Source organism: Nannospalax galili, unplaced genomic scaffold (assembly GCF_000622305.1).
Source record: "Nannospalax galili isolate Female #2095 unplaced genomic scaffold, S.galili_v1.0 scaffold800, whole genome shotgun sequence".
In the NCBI taxonomy this organism is placed as follows: Eukaryota; Metazoa; Chordata; class Mammalia; order Rodentia; family Spalacidae; genus Nannospalax; species Nannospalax galili.
Genome location: NW_008347125.1, coordinates 2,511,298 through 2,517,297, shown reverse-complemented (window position 1 = coordinate 2,517,297; position 6,000 = coordinate 2,511,298).

Sequence of the window (6,000 nt, the reverse complement as noted above, 5' to 3'; positions counted from 1 at the left end):
AAGAGTGTTTTGAAAATTGTAAAATACTATACAAGGTTGTGCTATCTCAGCAAAACAGTGGTAGTCAATGAAAAGTCAGTTGATAGCAATCTATGTATCCATTTCTTCAGGGACCAAATGTTAGGCCTCTTTACCATATATCAGGCACTATTAAAAAAATCTTTTGGTGGGGTATGGTAGTACAGGCCATTAATCTCAGCACTTGGGAGGTCGAGGCAGGTGGATTTCTGTGAGTTTGAGGCCAGCCTGATCTCCATAGTGAGTTCTAGGCCAGTTGGGGCTACAGGAAGACCCTGTCTCAAAAAGACCAAAAAAAAAAAAAAAAAAAAGCATGAATTCATTTTTATCTGTCAGGTAATACAAAATTAAAATGTGTAGAGGAGAGGGGCTGGAGAGATGGCTTAGCAGTTAAGAACACTGGCTGTTCTTGCAGAAGACCCAAGTTTGAATCCAAGCACCCACATGGCAGCTAACAACATCCAAAACTCCAGTTCCAGCGGATCCGACAGCTTCTTCTGTCCTCCGAGGGCACTGCACGACACGGGTGCACATGCAGGCAATACACACATACACATAAAATAAAAATTAATAATAATAATAACAATAATAATAATAATAATAATAATAAATGTGTAGAGGAGAGCTTTTTGGATTGGGCTTTCACAGACCAAATTGGGGAAAATTAGAACAAGAAAAGAAAGCTGGGCGTGGTGCTACATGCCTTTGATCCCAGCATTTGGAAGGCAGAGGCAGGCGGATCTCTGTGAGTTCAACGGCCAGCCTGGTCTACATAGTGAGTTCTAGGACAGCTGGGGCTACAGGGAGACCCTGTCTCAAAAAGACCAAAAAAAAAAAAAAAGTGGTAGGTATAAATATAAGGAGAATGTAGATATGTCAAAGTATAACCCCACACCAGACACTTACTAATTACAAAGGGGAAAAAAGTACAGTAATTTTACCCTGGAGCATCCTGGCAGGCAGTACATAAGCAAGTGATGAGAGTCAGTGTCAGTAATGGGACAAGTGGACATCTTTCTTCCTAATAGGATGCACAGAACAGCAGTAATAGTACTTCTCTGGCATTTTTGCTAAAAGTACATGCTCTAGGGCTATGGATGTAGTTGACTGATTAGCAGGCATAGGCCCTGAGTTTGCTTAGCATGCACAAAAGTACTAAGTTTGATCTTCAGCATAGAAAATAACAGCAACAACAACAAAAACAAAAAATCCCCAAAAACCTACTCTAGGAGTTGTGGTGATAGCTCAGTGGTAGAGGACATCCTAAGCATATGCAAAGTCTCACATTTAATAATAATAACAACAATAAATACCAACATATAATAAAGAAACATCAGAAGTAACCAAGTTGGGCTGGTGAGGTATCTCAGCATGTAAATGTGCTTGTTGCCAAACCTGGTGACATTCCCCAACCCATGTGGAAGGAGAAAATTGACTTACAAGTTGACCTCTGACCTCCAGAAGTACACTGTGGCACATGCACCAGACCCCCAAATAGATATAGTGCAATTAAAAAAAATTTTTTTTTGTGACTAGAGAGATTGCTCAGCAGTTAAAAACACTTTCTGTGGGGCTGGAGAGATGGCTCAGCAGTTAAGTACACTGGTTGTTCTTGCAGAAGACCCGGGTTCGAATCCTAGCACCCACATGGCAGCTAACAACTGTCCGTAACTCCAGTCCCAGGGGTCCGACAGCCTCTTCTGACCTCTGCGGGCATTGCATGACACGGGTACACTTACCCACATGCAGGCAATACACATATACACATAAAATAAAAAATTAAATTAAAAAAAAAAACTTTCTGCTCTTCCTTAGGAACAGGATTTAGTTCCCACCACACACATGGCAGCTAACAACTGCCTGTAATTTCAGTTCCAGGGGCTCCAACTCCCTCTTCTAGCCTTTGTGGTCATTGCATGCATGTGGTACACATATATGAAGGCAAATACTCATACACATAAAAATTTTTTTGAATAATGTTTTAAGTTGCCAAATTGAAGGGAATTTTTCAAAAGTAATTATCTTGTAGTTTTATTTTTATTTTATGAGTGTTTTGCCTGTATGTTATGTAAGTGCACCCATATCATGCAAAGCCTGTGAGGTCAGAAGAGGATGCTGGGTCCCCTGGAACTGGAGTTGTGAATAGTTGTTAGTCACCATATGGGTGCTAGGAACCAAACCTGGGTCCTCTGGAAGAGCAGCCAGTGCTCTAACCACTGAGCAACCTCTCCAGCCCCTAGTTCTTAAATAAAAATATTAGTCATGAAAGAAAAAAATAGACTGTGGAACTGCTTCAGCCTACAGAAGACTAAGGTTTCATGATAAGTAAATGTAATTTCTAATCTGGAGTTGAATCCTTGACCAGAAAACAGTTAATTTTTTTATTAGAAAAGCTGTCACTTAGATAATTGATAAAATTTGAATATATTGTGTCAATGTTAATACCAAGCTATAATCATTATATTGTTGTTATATGAAAGAATGTCCTAAAGCTGGATGTAGTGCCACATGCCTTTAATCCCAGCACTTTTGGGGAAGAGGCAGGCAGATCTCTTTGAGCTCCAGGTCAGCAGGGGTACAGGGAGACTCTGTCTCAAAGAGACAAAAAAAGATAAAAGAATGTCCTATCTTTTAAGAAATATACATTCAAGTGTTTTAGGATCTGAAGACACATCATGCCAGAAAAAAAGGTTTTAAAGAAGATTTTTTTCTAGATGCTTTATAAAAATACATTTAAAAAATCTAAACATAATATGAGTCCACCATATTGACACACACCTATAATGCCAGCCCTCAGGAAGCAAAGCAAGAGGCTTTCCACTTTGAAACTAGCTGTAAGATTTACAAACTCTTGTTTCATAAATTAATGTCCTTGATACATAGTAACTGTACATTTCTATGGAGTGAAGTGTGGTCTATATAATTTTTATGGATAGAAATCACAGGGTACTCCACTAGTTGTCTGGCAGAGTGCCTATACCAATCTCTTCTAGGATTCTTTGAGACTCTAGATTGATTCATTTAGAAGTTACCATTGAGAGCCAAGGTATTAGGCACATCACTAGGCATCTAAAGAGGCCAAAAAAAAAAAAAAAAAGTAGGCTCCTCAGGGGACAGGGAGCTACTGAAAGAGAAGAAGAGTCAGAGAGTGAAAACTAAGGAGAATGACAAAGCAAATGCAGTAAATGTTAAGGATTATTAGTTAAAGGTATATTTTTCTTTGTCTTTTTTTTTTTTTTTTTTTTTTTTTGTCTTTTTGAGACAGGGTCTCCTTGTAGCCCCAGCTGTCCTGAAACTCACTATGTAGACCAGGCTGGCCTTGAACTCACAGAGATCAGCCTGCCTCTGCCTCCCAAGTGCTGGGATTAAAGGCGTGCACAACCACACCTGGCGGTATATTTTTCTTTTTAAAAAAATATTATTTTTATTTTATGTGTATAGTGTATTGCTTACATGTAGGTAGGTGCACCCATGTTGTGCAGTGCTCTCAGAGGTCAAAAGACAGAGTTGGATCCCCTGGAACTGGAGTTACGGATGGTTGTTAGCCTCCATGTGGGCACTGGGAATCAAATCTGGATCCTCTACAAGAGTAGTCAGTACACTTAACTGCTGAGCTATTTCTCCAGCCCCAGGGCATATTTTTCTTTTACTAATTTTTATTATTTATTTATTTTTGGTTTGTTTTTTTGGCAGGGTTCCCCATACCCCACCTAGAACTCACTCTGTAGACCAGGTTGGCCTTGATCTCACATAGTTCTACCTGCCTCTGCCTCCCAAGTGCTGGGATTAAAGGGGTATACCACAATGACCAGCTCTTTTACTAATTTTTTGTTATTCTTTTTGAGACAGGGTCTCACTGTGTAGTTGTGGCTGGCCTGGACCTCAAGAGATCCTTCTGCCTTTGCCTCCCAAGTGCTGGGATTAAAGGTGTGTGCCACACCTGTAGACGCCAGGGCCCTCATACAGACAAAACCTGTACTGTAGCACAGAGCTACATCCCCTCTCCCTCTTACAGTATTTTTTCACCTTTTCTACTAAAAGGATTATTTGAAAGCAAAAAGTTAAGGGAATGAAAATTGTAATGCACATAATGCAGTAGAAGGTAATTTCCAGTTTTATAGACAGTGTACAAAACTGTCCCCATAGTAGATCACAAAGAAAGAATTTCAGTAAATTCCTAAAAGCACAAAATTTAGGCTGTTATTAAAACAAAAGGAAAAGGTTTAAGTTTGAAAATCCAAAGTATACTGGTGATGGAGAGATGGCTCAGGGGTTAAAAGCACTGACTGATCTTCTAGACGGACCAGGGTTTGGATCTTGGCATCCACATGGCAGCTAACAATGCCCCTCTTCTGGTCTTTGTGAGGATTGCATGACACAGGTCCACTTACATGCAGACAGTACACACATAAACATAAAATAAAAATAAAAAGGCCGGGCGTGGTGGCGCATACCTTTAATTCCAGCACTAGGGAGGCAGAGGCAGGCGGATCTCTGTGAGTTCAAGGCCAGCCTGCTCTACATAGTGAGTTCCAGGACAGCTGGGGCTAAATAAATAAATAAATAAATAAATAAATAAATAAATAAATCCAAACTATTCTGTATCTACTTTGTTTGTTCCTTTTGAGACAGGGTCTCACTATGTACCTTTGCTGTCCTGGAACTCAAAGAGATCCTCTACCTCCAGAGTGTTGGGATCAAAAGTGTGTGCCACCATGTCCACTCTCTGTCTACTTTTTCAAAATATCAATAGAACAGCCAGAATTAAATTTCTAAACTAGCTAGAAAACAACAATGGTAAATGAAGTCTATGGGATATGACCCAAACTGTTGGCATGGAAAAATCCACAGCTTTAAAAAGTATTCATTAAGAAAGAATTAACCTTTAATCCTAGCACTTGGGAGGCAGAGGCAGGCAGCAAACCTCTGTGAGATCAAGGCCAACCTGGACTACAATAGGGAGTTCTAGGCTAGCAGGGGCTACAGAGAGGCCCCTGTCTCAAAACAAACAAACCCTGCTCCCCAAAGAAAAGTAAAAAGAAAGAATTAAAAGGCCAAGGCATAGGCCTTTAATCTCAGCACTCAAGAGATAGAGGCAAGCAGATCTCTGTGAGTTCAAGGCCAGCCAAGTCTATATAGCAAGTTCCAGGACAGCAAGGGCTACAAGCATACTGTCTCAAAAACAAACAAACTAACCAACAAGGAGGGAAGAAAGAGGGAGGAACTAATTCATTCACTATTCTAGGAGTTAAGGTCAAACAAACAAACAAACAAACAAAATATTTGAAGACTTTGTTCCCTCCATGATCCCACAGTGGTCCCTCAGTCAACAGGTGCTGATGGGTATTTTCATTGTGGTAGCAATATGTGCTGAACCCAAAAACCAAGAGAATTCTTTCCTCATGGAACTTACAGGTGTGTGTGTAGGGGGGGAATAAGGAGGGTATCAAACATTAAAAATCCAATAAGTAGTGTTATGAAGAAGGATAAAGTACTATTCAATGTTTTTTTTAAAAATATTTTATTATGTTTTATTTTATGTGTATGTGTGTATTGCCTGCATGTAGGTAAGTGCACCCATGTCATACAATGCCTGAGGACAGAAGAGGATCCCCTGGAACTGGAGTTATGGACAGCTATTAGCTGCCTTATGGGTGCTGGGATTCAAACCCCAGTCTTCTGCAAGAACAGCAGTGTTCTTAACCGCTGAGCCATCTCTCCAGCCCCTATTCAATGTTTCTAATATAATAGCGATAGCAATGCCCTTTATTTTCATTATTTTTTTGTCTTTCTTTGTTTTTTTTGTTTTTCTCTGACCACAATCCTCCTTTTCTTAATCTCTCAATTCCCTGAAGACAGCATATTTCACTATGTTTGCCTGAACCTTATATTCTGTTTACTTTATTGGCATTTGCTGGTGGCTTACTGAATCAATAAAGCCAGGGGCTTTAATAAGTCCTCTAAGTTACTACTAAGGAAACA